This window comes from Engystomops pustulosus, chromosome 2 (genome assembly GCF_040894005.1).
Source record: "Engystomops pustulosus chromosome 2, aEngPut4.maternal, whole genome shotgun sequence".
NCBI classification, from domain to species: Eukaryota; Metazoa; Chordata; class Amphibia; order Anura; family Leptodactylidae; genus Engystomops; species Engystomops pustulosus.
The window spans coordinates 50,356,431-50,370,943 of NC_092412.1; positions in this window are offsets into that span (position 1 = coordinate 50,356,431).

Genomic DNA, 14,513 nt, shown 5'->3' on the forward strand with positions numbered 1-14,513 from the left:
GCTCACAGCAAGAGCAAGAAACTGGTGTGCAACGCCAATACGAAAGTCTGTGTGACCGCGACACAAAGGGTCACTAAGCAGTAGATATTTTGGACCATCAGGCTTTAAAAAATTAGTTTAACATCATATGTGCAACCTTTATAGATTGCACACATGATGTTAAAAACATCCAGCCTCCTCCGTCCCCTTACAGCTGGCCGTATCCTCTCCAAAGTCCGCCTGATGGTTCAAAAAAAGCGACAATCGAAAAACAAAAATAAACGATAGCCCTTTGTTTCCCTGGCATCAGGTCAAATGTTGGGATCCAGGAAAGAATAAATGACACATGTCTTCCTTTTCTGGACCACATTGATGATGCAAAGGAAAAGCAATGGGCTTAAATATGGTTTAAAGAATATATCTGCCTACCTTTAAACCATCTGATGTTCCAGAACTCCTGACCGTCTGCCTTTGGGTCATCAAGAGCACTCAAAGACTCATCCCACGATCCAATGGTTGCACAAAACGCCAGGGTCCTCCTTGTCAATTAAGTGCCTGTCTTCTTTGGCACCCAAAGAGTCTTGGCAAATTTCTTCTTCCTTAGAGATAGGACCTGTTTCTTGCTCACAGCAAGAGCAAGAAACTGGTGTGCAACGCCAATACGAAAGTCTGTGTGACCGCGATACAAAGGGTCACTAAGCAGTAGATATTTTGGACCATCAGGCTTTAAAAAAATAATCTAACATCATACGTGCAACCTTTATAGATTGCACACATGATGTTAAAAACATCCAGCCTCCTCCGTCCCCTTACAGCTGGCCGTATCCTCTCCAAAGTCCGCCTGATGGTTCAAAAAAAGCGACAATCGAAAAACAAAAATAAACGATAGCCCTTTGTTTCCCTGGCATCAGGTCAAATGTTGTGATCCAGTAAAGAATAAATGACACATGTCTTCCATTTCTGGACCACATTGATGATGCAAGAGAAAAGCATTGGGCTTAAATATGGATTAAAGAATATATCTGCCTACCTTTAAACCATCTGATGTTCCAGAACTCCTGACCGTCTGCTTTTGGGTCATCCAGTACGTATTACCCCAAACTTTCTTATTACCAGTCGGTGAATAAGGTTGAATTATGGCTGGAGATAACACAGGCAGATATGCAGCATGTAATCCCTAGTAATCCCTAGGGGTAATGCCTGTGCCCCAGATTATTGACTTCTGCGCTTACAAGGGCAGTCCCAACAGAAATCTATCCTTTTAAGATTATATCGCTGTTAACATTGGTTTACAAAGTGCATGTGTTAACGCAATATTACACGTGTTAATGTGTTTGTTAACATAGTGTTAACAAACAAATGTGTTTACTTTGTGTTACTGCATGTGATAACATTGTGTTAGCATTGTGTTTTGTAAACGCAATGTTAACAGTTATGTAATTAGGCAAATCTCCTCTTAGCGGTTCTGATGTGCTGAAGATGCATGTGTTACAGCCAAATGTGGAACCCACCCTGAAACCTCTCCAGAACACCACCTCTCCCTAAAAGACAGGTTTTTTTTTTATGCAATCACTGTTTTTTTAAAATTCTTTGCTATGATAATATATTGCAGCATATGACATAGTCATCCTATGGACAGCAGCACTTTTATATCATGCTGAAAGCCTTCATCAGGCCTGAGGGCTGCCATAGCGACAATAGTCACCGCCGTGATAATACCCCATGGACACCGCAGTCACCATGATCACAGCCTCTATAGGGTTAAACAGCCAGAATCGCGATAGTCGTGATCCCCACTGTTATTGCCGGGTTTCTGTGGTGATTACCCAGGCTCAGCACCATGCTGATAACCAGAATACAGCACCATGAATGCATATAACTGGTGCAGTCTGTACTATGTGCAGTTTGCCTGTGGCGTGTGCAGGGGGCGCCAGATCCATCACAACTGGTGGCGGGTCCTCATTAATCTGGCGCCGGATCCCCCGGTACTGCTCTGGGAGTGGCCACCATTTTTTTCTTTTGGTGAATACAACAGATTCCAGGCCTCACAAAGAAAAGTAAAATAGTTTTTTCTGGTGCACTCAGTTTAATGGGCATGCGCTAAAATTATGGCAGAAATATCGTAGCGCAGTGGCGACAGGATACTGGCGGAAACGCTTTATAAATACATGTGCACGCAATTTATGTATTTACGTGTAAACTAGGCCAGAATACTGGGGCAGGAGGAGTAACACGTGTGGGCCGGTGTGTTAGTACCGGAACCTTCTGTCACAGATCACTATGACAACAGTCCATGAGAACCTGAGATAAACAGACGCCAGGCGCATGCAGATTGCTCCGTTTTTTCTTACGGGTGACAATTGTCTTGGTTGTGGGCTATTCCCTTCTGGATAACCTACAGCCAAGCAGGTCCACTTACCCCTGGCACATGGTACATTACACAGCTCTATGTAGTGCACTGCAAACACATGCGCCAAAAAGAGGCCGAGGTACATGCGCATTCTGACACAATCCATGCGTTTACCAAAATTACTGTCAATGGTTATTAGTACAAGGGCAGAAACTGTAACTTTTGTCACAATACATGTATTCTGGCCTGAGTGCAATGAATATGCACAATGTGAACACAGTCTGAGATGTAGATGGACAGAGTGTAGATTTACACAATTCAAATATACATTGGGAAAAATGATATCCACCTACACGTCATACATGAGGAAAATGTCTACAGTGGTTTCTGCTGCCGTGTATAAACATTAGAAGCGGCCTGTGTGCATGTACATCCATGTCACTTATGTAAGTACTCACTGTAGTGTTCAGCACTTCCCCCTAGTCCCTGGTTGTGACTCCTCACTGTAGTGTTCAGCACTTCCCCCCCAGTCTCTGGTTGTGACTCCTCACTGTAGTGTTAAGCACTTCCCCCAGTCTCTGGTTGTGACTCCTCACAGTAGTGTTCAGCACTTCCCCCTAGTCCCTGGTTGTGACTCCTCACTGTAGTGTTCAGCACTTGCCCCTAGTCCCTGGTTGTGACTCCTCACTGTAGTGTTCAGCACTTCCCCCCCAGTCTCTGGTTGTGACTCCTCACTGTAGTGTTAAGCACTTCCCCCAGTCTCTGGTTGTGACTCCTCACTGTAGTGTTCAACACTTGCCCCAGTCCCTGGTTGTGACTCCTCACTGTAGTGTTCAGCACTTCCCCCCCAGTCTCTGGTTGTGACTCCTCACTGTAGTGTTCAGCACTTCCCCCAGTCTCTGGTTGTGACTCCTCACTGTAGTGTTAAGCACTTCCCCCAGTCTCTGGTTGTGACTCCTCACTGTAGTGTTCAACACTTGCCCCAGTCCCTGGTTGTGACTCCTCACTGTAGTGTTCAACACTTGCCCCAGTCTCTGGTTGTGACTCCTCACTGTAGTGTTCAGCACTTCCCCCAGTCCCTGGTTGTGACTCCTCACTGTAGTGTTCAGCCCTAGCCCCAGTCCCTGGTTGTGACTCTTCACTGTAGTGTTCAGCCCTTGCCCCAGTCTCTGGTTGTGACTCCTCACTGTAGTGTTCAGCACTTCCCCCAGTCCCTGGTTGTGACTCCTCACTGTAGTGTTCAGCCCTTGCCCCAGTCTCTGGTTGTGACTCCTCACTGTAGTGTTCAGCCCTTGCCCCAGTCTCTGGTTGTGACTCCTCACTGTAGTGTTCAGAACTTGCCCCAGTCTCTGGTTGTGACTCCTCACTGTAGTGTTCAGCCCTTGTCCCAGTCTCTGGTTGTGACTCCTCACTGTAGTGTTCAGAACTTGCCCCAGTCTCTGGTTGTGACTCCTCACTGTAGTGTTCAGCACTTCCCCCTGGTTGTGACTCCTCACTGTAGTGTTCACGCACTTGCCCCAGTCTCTGGTTGTGACTCCTCACTGTAGTGTTCAGAACTTGCCCCAGTCCCTGGTTGTGACTCCTCACTGTAGTGTTCAGCACTTGCCCCTAGTCCCTGGTTGTGACTCCTCACTGTAGTGTTCACGCACTTCCCCCAGTCTCTGGTTGTGACTCCTCACTGTAGTGCTCAGCACTTCCCCCAGTCCCTGGTTGTGACTCCTCACTGTAGTGCTCAGCACTTCCCCCTAGTCCCCTGTCTGACCTAATGTGGTCACAATTATCTCTGGGACAGCGCCCTCCTTCTGGTTTTGCAGCCTGTGCACCAGCAGCAGTTCTGCAGAGTGATGTCGCCCTAATTGCTCCCCAGGTACAGGGAAAAGTATCTGCATCTGTAGACGTGTCAGGCTTTTTCCTAGACGGTAGTACAGGTGTTATTGGGACTTCTGACCGGATGTCAAGTAAGGGTGCGGTCACATGTTCTGCTTGTGTTACGCTTTAAAATGCAACCAGAACGGTAAGGCACTTGTGCCAATCACATCTGCGATTCTACTGAAACGCATGCAATTCGTAATCGCATGATTTTTATTGGACACATAGATATAATCGGTACATGCCCGTTCTGGTTGCAATCTATTTCAAGATGGAGTACAAGCTGAACGTGTGACTGCACCCTTGGGTGCCAAAAAAACCATCCCCCAAAATAGAATAGAATAGAATACAAGGCCGGTCAGGCTGAGCGCATTATGCAGTTACCATGTGTAGAGGCTTATGGAGTGTACAAATAATATTCATAAATCCAACCTCCTCCATCTCCTTATATTCGCCCTATTACTCTCTAGATTGCGTCTGATGGTCTAGAAAATGTAAGGGCCTAGAAAATGAACACCCAATATAACCATAAGGGGGCTAAACTAACAGGAGAATGTGTTTCATTATTTGAATTTTTAAAGCCACCACTTGAGTTTACTACAAAGGGGCCTACTGAAATCTGGAGCTGCTAGGAGGGGCCTACATAAGGCTTCACATATGGATTCCATGGGGAGAGGGGGGCTGTATATAATGATTCCATAAGGGGTTAGGGGGGCTTTATATAAAATGACCATAAGGGGGCTCTTTGGTACTATAAACTAGGAATATTTTAGAGAACAGTTTCTAAATTTTAAATGCTGCCATGTGAACTCACTGCAAAGGGGCCTACTGATGCTCTGCTGCCCAGGGGCCTACTGAGGCTCTGCTGCCCAGGGGCCTACTGAGGCTCTGCCGCCAAGGGGCCTACTGAAACCTGGAGTCGACAATGGTATAGACCATAGACAATCCAATAAATCCAGTACTGATCCCATGCACAATGACATAACACAAACTGATCACATCTTTAAAACGGAGCATACCCAAAAAAACTAAAGATTAAAAGGGATACAGACCCACAACAACAAATCAGAAACAACATTGACCTCAGACCAGAAGAGAAATTAAAGGGGTTGTCCACTTTCAGCAAATAATTGATATGGTTTTTGTAGGGAAAAGTTATGCAATTTTTCATTATACTTTCTGTATCAATTCCTCACAGTTTTCTAGATCTCTGCTTGCTGTTCTGCTATAGAAAGCTTCTATGGTTACTTCCCCTGGATAGAAATCTGTCCATGATCAAGTAATTGACCTCCAGTTGCACGGCTCGTTATATCACAGAGAGTAATCAGAGCCGTGTAATATAATGAGCCGTGCACCGAGTGACAATGGACAGATTTCTATCCACTGGAAGTAAACATAGAAGTTTACTATAGAATGACAGCAAGCAGAGATCTAGGAAACCATGAGGAATTGATACAGAAAGTATATTGAAAAACTTTTCCTTACACAAACCATATCAATTATTATTGCTGAAAGTAGAAAACCCCTACAACAAATTATCAATAAGACATCGGGCGCACTACCTTAGTAAATCGCCGTAAGACACGAATCAGCATCAGAGAACCCGCCGCTGGATCGCGAATGGACCGGGTAAGTAAATGTGCCCCAGTGTCTAACACAAGGCCCATGGCCGCCTTCCACTGGTGCATTGTCCCTGTCTCGGCAGCAGAGCTGAGCGCACTTGCACAGACTTTGTTCGATGTGTAGGTACACCATGCTGTGCTACTTACGCACGAACGTAACAGCCTCGAAACCATCGGAGGTAACAATATCGGACGATCCACTGAGCAGAATTGTGAGTTAGAATCTAACTTGCAGCGCTTTTCAGTATCACTATCACTGCACTGTTATACACTGTATGATCGGTACCCCCTATGCCAGATGGCCTCCTGTACTTCTCCAGTGATGACTACGGGGCTACCCCTGTGAGAATTGGCCGCTGAAGAATGCTATGGGAGATGGCTACTGGGGCGCACTGTGACCATTATCTTTTCTCCCACTCATAAATGCTACCCTGTTCTCTCATAAACCAGCTCCACGATCCAGCCGCTTGTACAGCGAATTGTAGAGCCGGAACTGACATTGAAAGATCCAGCATAGACAGGATCCAATACTACAGGACACAACAGTATAAGACCCAGTAAAGTATAGGGGTGAGAATGAGGGGGGAGACTAGATCATCCATCTTCAGTTATACATTAGTTTGTTTTGTCTTTTAATTAACTGTGCAAAAATAACCTCCCACTCCCGAATTAATAAGGTGGACCGTCACTGCTAGTTAGAAAATATCATTTTACAGAAGTTTTTCCAATGGGAAATATAGCAGCAAAGACCAGAAATGTGTCAAGCTGTTGTCCTTATTGCTGAACACAGAACTGACGGCGCTGGATCCAGTCGTTATCAACATGTATGAAATAATAATAATTCTTTATTTATACAGCGCCTACAGATTAAGCAGCGCTGCACAAAGCAGGTCACATCCCTGGAGAATCTCTGTTCTAATAACTTTTTATCCACAAGATATATGACAGATCTCCCATTGGAAAACTCTGGCGGCTTGACTCCCCCTCTATGTATATATATATATACACATAATAATAATACAGGACACAGATATTTGGACCATAACATAATCGCACATTATTATATTGTTAATTCATGTTACAACATTTTCCATAAACCCTATTGAACCCCAATATTTGAACCATCTGATATGTAATACATGCAAGTCATATTCCATACATTGTACCACTTGTATCACATGAAATTTACATATATAATTTACTTATATAACGATAATAATATAATATTCTAATAGCATCTCAGATTTTACTAGTGAAATCTCCACAATTAGAGTAGAAAGTGCTTGTAGTTACAGTAGAAGTGCTGCACTATATTATTATTACATACATGACAGCAGATAGATGTGCACATAGATAGTAACATACATGTAATACTTCCCCCGCCCGTCACTAAACTGTCTATAACAAAGACCATTGTTACCTCTAGCAGCCAATCACAGCGCCCCCCTAATATTACACCTGATTTCCTCACATACTACACATAATTGTGATATAGATATTACAGCTGGGGGGGGGGCAGATAAACCCCTCAGCATATAATGCATCTGCTACAAGATCTGATTAACACCTCAATCCCCGGGAGCCCTACACAACCACTGGAGCCGCCATAAAACTGCTCCTAGCGGCCACTAGATGGCGCCTGCGCCTAAATATACAATCTCCATACCTGCAGTACGAGTGTCTCTCTTGTCGTGGCTGTCGGCTCCTCTCCCCCGGGCTGTAGCTCCTCCTCCGCGGCGGTTGGTTCTCCCTTCCCGGCTGTAGCTCCTCCTCCTTACCTCGGCTCCCGGATGTAGCTCCTCCTCCTGAGGGATGTCTGCGGGGGTTCTCCTTTTGGCTGTGGCTCCTCTATAGGATTTGTTGCTGGTCGCTCTCCTTGGTTTTGGCTGTGGCTCCTCCTCCAGTAACGGCTGCACCAATGGCACCTGCACATTCCGTTGGGGACGTCACAATGAACAGCGCGTGGGCGGGGCATCTGCGTGACGTCACGCGAGTGGCTAGAAACAGCAGCAGCTTATAGGCATTTGTGTATTGGCTATAACAATAATGTATATATACAGGGCAGGTGTTTGTGCACTACCTGGACAATTGCCAAGGGGCCCCAAAACCAAGGGGCCCCGTGGCCATCTGAGGTATGGGATTTTAGTCACTGGTTTGAACTGTGTGCAGTCTCTGCATCTACACTGTATGCTGCCATAGTGAATCATGTTCCCAAACGGAGCAGGAGGAAGCTGCAAGCAAGGCTGGAGTCTTACGTGAAACAAATACATATAGGGGGAGATTTATCAAAAGTTTCTGAGGTAAAACTCTTCTAGTTGCCCATGAAAACCAATCAGAGCTCTGCTTTAATTTTATAAACAGCTAAGGGAAAATGAAAAGAGAGCTCTGATTGGGAAACTAGAACAGCTCTGCTCTAAGAAACTGTTGATAAATCTCCCCCATGGAGCCAGTGTAGGGATGAGTAAGTGGCTACAGGAAGCTTCATATAAGTTTGTGTATGTGTCTGTGTGATACAATATACATATGCCTGGCTGACTCTACATATGGCTGCATGCATGTGTGCAAATCTATAGCATGTTCATAGATATGCACCTATATATGTAAATACTGTCTGTGCCTGTGCTTCTACACCAGATTTCTGTCATATAAGCAGTGAAATAATCAGAATTTGTGATTATTCTCGCAACTACACCACGACCTTCATGCCACGTGCCACGTGCCTGCCATCAGAATGGGTTGGTAAAGGCGATCCTGCCCCTTGCCTGCGCACTTTCTTTAAGCTTGCGCACATTCACCCCCATTTTTACACAAAACTACCCAGCGTCATTTTGCCTGGCTTCGTTTTTCTGAGTAGCAAAGAGTTTTATGCATCTTAATGTGTCAGCCGCAACAGGAGGGCATGGCTTGCATCTTACGCCAGCATCAGGGGCGTAACTACAGGGGTAGAAGCCATAGCAACCGCTATGGGGCCTGCAGAGTCAGGGGGCCCCGGCAACTGGAGTATTGAGTGTCTTTTGGGTATGTATATGCTGTATGTATGTTATATGTCTGTATATATATTGTAGGTACAATATGTGTGTATACAGGCAGTCCCCTACTTAAGATAACCTGACTTACATACGACCCCTAGTTACAAACGGACCTCTGGATTTTGGTAATTTATTGTACTTTAGTCCTAGGCTACAATAAACAGCTATAACAGTTATCAATGGTGCCTGTAATTAAGATTTATTGTTTATCCTGGTTCTTATGACAATCCAACATTTTTAAAATCCAATTGTCACAGTGACCAAAAAAATACAATAATAAAGTATACGGTTCCGACTTACATACAAACTCAACTTAAGAACAAACCTACAGAACCTATCTTGTATGTAACCCGGGGACTGCCTGTATGTGATGTGTATGAGGTGCATGGCTGTATATATGGAGTGTATATGCTGTATGTGTGTATATGCTGTATTTGTATATAAATGTGTGTATACATGAGTGTATAAATGTTGTATGATTGTAACCCACATGTGTACAAATATATATTAATTTTTTAAGGAGGTAAGGGGCCCCATTCAGAAGTCTGCTATGGGGCCCTGCGTCTCCTAGTTACGCCCTTGGCTGGCATATAATACTTTGCCCCCAGTGTGTTATATGATAAAAGCAGTGGTCATGGTGTGGTGGTAGGATGTATTCATGCCAGTGTTTAAAGTGTGGGGGCATTAAGTGGGCCCTGTACATTGTTATTATCAGTAATATGGTGTCCAGTAACACTATGTATTTGATGCACAAGGCAGTAAATAGGGGCTATTATCTTGCACACAGCCCTATAGTGCTGCGGGGTCGCTGTATCTTCTTCACTCATAGCCAAACCCCTGAAAGCGCTAAGAATCTGCCCTATAGCTAAATGTATGTGTGCTGTTGGTACAGTATTTAAACATTTGGCGCCCCAGTTTAAATCTTGCCATGGGCCGTGCTTGGCTCAAAGCCATTCCTTTATATATGCAGACTGTATATAACATTATATGACTGGGTTATGTAAAACACTATGTTATTGGTCTGTGTATAACTCATCATTAGCGGCCAGTGATGGGCAGTGGGGATGCACTCAGGTTGATGGTTGATGCCCATGTCTTCTATTACTCTTCGAGCCACTCTGTACTTCAGCGTCCTGGTGCAGGTGGCTCCTTACATTGGCAATGATACCTGCATTGAGACGGATTGGTAAGTAAGAAAGCCTTTATTTTCTTAAACAGGGTACATTGGGTGCTATAATAATTCAAGGGGCACAATGAGCACTATAATAACCTATGGGGAGGCTGCATAATAATATCAATGGGGCAATACAAATATTATGACCATTTCAACATAAGATCTGTTGTCTTTATGTGACAGTAGCACATAAAAAGTGTGTGTACAAGTTTACAATGTGGGATTTGCTGATTATAGGGACTGATGTGAGCTGAAGGGTCATTCTGCCCTCCTGGTGGCTGTATGCCTTTAACTCAGCGGGGGAGATTCATTATGCCAGTTATATGGCGGGGAAGGCACATGGCTTTCCTTCTCTACATCACTTTTCCTGTATCCGCGACCCACACAACACTTACTATAGCCTCCACTGGAATATTGGCGAAGACTATAGCACAAAAAACTTTGCTAGTCCAGACCTGGGCTCTAGAGCAGTGATTTTCAACCTTTTTTGAGCCGCGGCACACTTTTTATACTTAGAAAATCCTGGGCACACCACCAACCAAAATAGCACAAAATGACACTAAAACAGTCATATTATACATATAGTTAATAATATAGATTCTAAATTTATTTTACTCAGTGTGAAACCTGGGCCTGTTTCGATAAACACAAAAGGGATATCCTGGCAGGAATGGTGGAAAGACACACACGAAGCTCTTCCTCAACAGTTCTCAGTTTCTCCCTGTTTTTAGTATATGGTGCTGATTATTTTGTGGCTCATATACTGCAAAATAAAGGGGTACAAAGAGAAGTACTATGGCCATGAGGCCAGAGGACAAGTGCCAGCTCATATACTCGGCATATGAGCTGGTACTTGTAGTACTCCAGCCTCATGACTATAGTATTTCTCATTTTACATTTCTCATGGTTATATGCAGTATACTGCTGGAGTACTAAAAGTACCAGCTCATATGCTGAGTATTCTGCCAACAGTTCATATACTCAGGCAAAAGCTCATATAGTCAGCGTTATTGGTGGGCATTACCTTGGCGGCGGGCAAATGCGAGAGTCTCTCTGCTCTCAGGATGATGCGCCGCCCTCGGTGACTTCATTTTGTCGCACGAGGTTCAAAGCTTGTGCATGTGTTATTGTACACGTCTCCTACATTGTAAGAAGCCGTGACTGGGCATCGCTGCGCATTGCAGGGAAACAAAACACAGGGGGCACCATAGTTTGGGGAAATTTCCCCGCGGCACACCTGACCATGTGTCGCGGCACACTAGTGTGCCACGGCACACAGGTTGAAAATCACTGCTCTAGAGCACAATAGGTTCAAAACCCCAGTCTTAATGAACTCCCCCTACTGTTTCTGGTACATATTTTTTGTGTGGAAATTATCTGGAAATTTTACATCTCCGATCATTTTTCTCAAGATAAACTGCAGCCAAAAAGTAGCTTTGATTGAACATGTAGATAGGACAAATAGCTATTGGCCAACACCTACTGATGGTGTATTGGGTGTCTGAACTCTAACTGTTGATTTCAAGAGCCGTTATCACATACAGGTCATGACTGGGAGAAATCTCTATTACTATACAGTGATGGTATAAAAGACACAGGTTCACTATGTAACAAATTCATTATGGCGCTGCTATCAATACAGGCATGTAAAACACCAGGCTTGACCATTGCCATCCCAATGAGAAAGTGGCCTTTCTGGTATTCAACCTTTAACTTCCATAAAGATAGACTACCAACTAAAACATTTAAGTGTATAGGTGTAGCTTTATTTTAAGTCAGCAATGTGTTTGAAATGGTCATTCCCTTTAATGCTTAATCTACACAATTAGTACAGATGTGGAAAATGATCCTAAACATGATATGATTAAAATGCAGTAGCGCCCAAGATGACGGTCAACCAAAGTTAGGCCACATTCACAATCTTCCCATTCACATGCCCAGACCGGATCACACAGTGCAGTACATGGCTAGGTGGAGAAGGAAGGGGGAGTGAGCGCTTCTCACCCCTCCCCATTGAAAGCCAAGAGGCCGCCATATCTGGGTGTCCTCGACCTTTATTCTGGCCAGATTACGGACACAATTTCGGTTGTGCAAGTGGGCCCTTAGGAATATATACTTCCCAATTATAATACCGTAATCCTTTCCTCTTTAATCTTCTCATGTAATAGCCTATTTGGTTTACTGGGAAAGTTGTTCTATGATGTTGGTGCACAATAAGCAGATAGCATCAAATCACATCTTAGCAACGAACCTGACCTAGGTTATGGTTTACAGGCTTAACTATAGTAAAATAAACACCTTGTCTTATGTATACCCTATTTTTTAGGATTGCCCTTTACTTTGTGGCATCTCAAGGTCGTGGGATTAGGCCCCTTTCACACTAGAGTAGCAGAGTTGCATCAGAGTCTGATCATAGTGTGATCAGGGTTTGGTCTGTGAAAAACTTACACTATCCTTCAGGGCGCGTTCACACGTTCCGCTAATGCACAGGGGGCGGGCCCCCCAGCCCCGCCCCCTGTGCGCTAGGGTCGCTTATGAACGCCCTTAGGGTGCGTCCACAAATTCAGTTTTTCAGATGCAGTTTTTGAAGCCAAAAGCAGGTGTAGATCATAATGGGTAAGAATATATAATTGGGAGATGCTGCTCCTCCTCCTCCTTTTACTCCATTCCTGGTTTGGACATCAAAAACTGCATCTGAAAAACTGAATGTGTGGCAAAGCGTTGCGTGACTTTTTTTGATGCGTTTTTGACATTGCGTTTTAGCAGATGCAGTGGAATCGCAATGTAACCTTAGCATGTGATAAAAGCTAAAGTCTTTGGAATGTGTCAAAAACGCATTAAAAAACGTGACGCAATGCATCATGTGAAAACGCCCTCAGAGTTCAATAAGTTTTAGTCAGTTTGATCAGCGTCTCAGTTTTACAAGAGAAGACATGTACGCACCTAAAAATAACAAACCCATTGAATACAATGGGAAAGAGTGCAATGCAAGTTCTGCACGTCAAAAACGTGTGTGGAAAACACTAGTGTGAAAGGCGAATTAAAGGTAACCTGTCACATTTGCACATATACACACATATATCAACTGACACCCTTCTTTTGGCTAAAAATTGTTTCCTTTACATCCCCATAAATCAATTTTATCTTATATTACCTGTAATCAGAGGGGGCATGTCTTGCTCGGGCTGACCCTCCCATCTACTCCTCCCCATGCCTTATGCCTACTCACTATTCAGTAGTTCATGTCATGTGACCAGGGTGATGTCATCAAAGGTCTTGTACCTTTTACATTTAGAAAATGTACCCCATGTATGTTTCTGATGACATGAAATCACAGCAGCCCCCATGGACTTCTACGCCTCTCCATCCTCCATGGAGGCTTCTATAATTTCATGTCTTCGGATACATACAGTACAGTTTACTACTGTAAGGAGGCTAAAGGACCTGAGATGAAATCACTCAGGTCATACAGCATGAATGTAACACAAGGCACTCGCATAGTTACTCACCTGTATCTAAGGATACTCTCACTTGCCTAAGCCATTTCTCTCAGTACCAGGGCAGGGCTACTCATGATCATTAAAATGTGCCAACTCAAAACCCCCACTCTTTGGCTCACCTCTGGTCCCATGCCCTTAAAGGGGTTGTCCCTCATTCCTTGCAGCCATTCAAAAAAAAGCTTCATTGCCATCTTCCAGATGGCAAACATTTTGTCCCCGCTCATAAGACACACAAACAGGGCTGAATCGTCAATGAGGAATACTATACAATAATACTATTGAGTCATGATCATGAACAGATTTTTATACACTGTGTAGACATCTCACTGGAGAAGTGCTCGAGGGGGTGTACATCTCACCTAGGTTGCTACGTAGTGTGAGATGGTAAGTCCAGGATTGATCTGTTGCTCAGCAGTATTATGCTGCTGAGTTGTTGTTTAATCTTGCCGGGCCTGGATTTACATGGAGTGGCAGGTAGGTTTGGTAGTGGGACTTGCCACTCCCTCCCCTCGATCCAGTTCGGGTTTTGGATCAGGTGAGCTCTGCTCCTAATCAGCCTGTGAAGGTAAAAGCTTTCCAAAGCTTGCAGGTCTGGGCTCTCAGCCAGGAAACAGCCTATGTGGGTTTGGAGGAGCCCTGCATCTTCCTGTCTATGCGGCCGCTGTGTTTACGAGTGTTAGATAGGTGAGACAACCTGTTAGTAAGCGCCCAGACGGGTAGGTCTTTTGTTTGAACTTTTAAAAGCACGGTGTTGCTGTATTTATGTTTGCTGGACTGTTTATGCTAAAAATAAACGCCAAGTTGATCTTTTATACATCTACGTCTGCTGTGAACTGTGTCCTAACACACCATCCCCCGGGAAGATCCCTACAATTGGTGCTGCGGAGCGGGCAAAAACGGTTGCTAGGGGCAACGGTGTGTATCAACTTGGCTACAGCTGCTTATGTCCTGGGTGAAGACTGCTACTTCACTCCAAAAACAGACAAGCGC